We start from the raw sequence: 2,544 nt of genomic DNA, 5'->3' as shown, positions 1-2,544 counted from the left end.
GGCGTACCCACCCTCCCTTTCCTTAAAACCTTGCTAATGCCCTCAATAGATCCTCGAAATCGAAACTGTAAATCCTCCCGTCGAAAAATATCAATTTAATTTGTTCCTCTCACTTTCTGTTGAGGCGTTGATGACGTCGTCATCATCAACATATACTCTTGATCATATTGATCTTCTTGACACACCAAATCTTTTGTTCATATGATTATGTTTTGTTTTTTTCTTGTTTTTCTCATATCAGCATTATTAGGTATAGAATCTCAGGTTCCACTTTCTTTATTTTGGTACATCTAGACAAAGAAATCATCATGTGTTTAAATCTATGTTATATGTTATATGGTGGTCTATGACTATGTGTGTTTTAAGCCTGAGATTATTAGTATAATTGACAGTGGTAGATTCAAGAATTTTTAAGTACGTAAAGGTTGAGTCAGCATAATAATGAATATATTTAGCTTCAAGATATTAGCAAATGAATCTGAATAACTAGTTAACATCCACATATTATTTATAGAAATAATGGATTTTTATAATCTCAACTATTAGTCATTAGCTGGCAACAGTCTCAACTTAAAAAATAACTCGTGGTCCCTCATTTTCACATATTGTGAACCAATGGACCTTTACTAATAAAACCTTAATTTCTTTTTGTCCTCTTTTCCTTTTCTGTTAGTAAAGGTTCATTGGTTTACAATATGTAAAAAAGTGAGACAACCACAGGTTATTTTTTAAGTTGAGACCGTTTCCGGCCAATGGCTAATAGTTGAAATTATTTAAATCCATTATTCCTTATTTATATATACTATTTATAAAGAGAAACCAAGTGATATTATAATTTATATATGTTTGTTATTTATAATACAAGTTAAAGCCGTTATAACTAATAGATGTTTTTTTATTGTGTGAATTATTCGTGAACGTTGGGAGGTCTAACATACGTTGTCTTAACCAGGTCCGCGCTAGAGAGCCCCCTCGCACAATAGATCCCTAATTTAAACCCCTCAATGAGAAACCACTATCACTCAGATTCGAACTTGAGACCTGAAGGGTAATTCAAGTGATGTTTATAATTAATTGTTTGATGCTTGGAGATGACATAAAAACGACTGGCTTCCTTTGATTAAAGAATAGGGCGAAAATCCCCAATTTAAATTGGGTTAGATGGTGTAATCTTAACTTTTTTCTCTCGTGAGTGAGGGCCTAATTTTGGATGTAAACGTATGTTGTGGCTTTTTTATTGCTAGACCCTCGTCTTATAATGAATTTCCGCCCAACCATTTAAAAAAGGTTAATTGTTAAATGCTTGAAAAATAATGGAGATATGGTGAATGAGCTTCCATTTTCTAAGGGTATAATATGCAACTTTTGAAATGTTTACGTCCGTACACAATGGTTTAAAACTCTTTAAAAAGGTAATGGCAGTATGCCCACTAGTGAAAGTGTGAAACACTCCTTTTAACATCAATAATGAATCCATTTTCCATATTAAAATATATCTTCATGGTTGTTAGATGTTTTTTTCTCACTGGTAATATTCTACGTAAATGATCATGTAAAAAACATAAGGCCCCATGTATATTTTCATGATAAAAGCAGTTTACTTTAATGTTCTGCTTTCACACGAATGCATGCAACCATACTTTTTGTTAGATATGTATTAAAGCAAGTGCATGTTTTTATCTAGAATTATGTGACGAGAAAAGACCAACTCTTTGGTTGAAATTAATGAAAAGGTTGAATTCAACGACTTCAATCCGCATGCATGGCTAAAGTGTTGTGTTCATTGCATGAGTGGTAAATAAAGATCATAAAGATGTTTTGTTTACATTTGATTCTCTTAAAGATCATATACTTGGGTCAGATACGTTTAACCCAAATTAATTAGACTATCTCTTCTAGTTTAACTAAAATGTACATAATATCATATGATGTCACTATCACGTAAGCGATAGTTTTACCTAACATACTGTTTTATCACGTTGTGGTTTAACAAAAAATCATATAAAAGAATAGAAACAATTAAAAAGTGTGAGTGGTAGATTTAGGTGAACCCCATGGCTGGATCGTCTCACGACCTTTAATGGGTTGGCACCCACATTGTGTGGTGCCCCTCTTTCACAGCCACATTTTGGTGTATAATGTCAGGTTTGGGTGAGGTGGCATGGGGAATCACCCCACAACGTTCTCTACTCTCTCACTTTTAATCACACACTTATTCCCTCAAAGCATATACTTATTCTCACGCCGAAGAGTGGTTAAGAGGAGAACCCCCCCTATTTCCCTCCTCTTAACGAGCTTAACGGGGTGTTTAGTGTTTTGCAGGGAGATCCAGGCGTCAGCTCAGGAAGATTAAGAAGATTAACCTTTATGATCGAAACATAAACCAAACTAATCCTTAAAATTAGTTCCGTGTTTCTTCAGGTGTATAATGTTAGGTTTGGGTGAGGTGGCATGGGGAATCACCCCACAACGTATAGTCTTCTATAAGCTAACGGAGTAATCTTAGCATGTAAAACAACTTATAGTTTTTAAGGGTTTAGGTTA

Source organism: Helianthus annuus, chromosome 10, assembly GCF_002127325.2.
Source record: "Helianthus annuus cultivar XRQ/B chromosome 10, HanXRQr2.0-SUNRISE, whole genome shotgun sequence".
Lineage (NCBI taxonomy): Eukaryota > Viridiplantae > Streptophyta > Magnoliopsida > Asterales > Asteraceae > Helianthus > Helianthus annuus.
Note: the sequence above shows the minus strand (reverse complement) of the source record.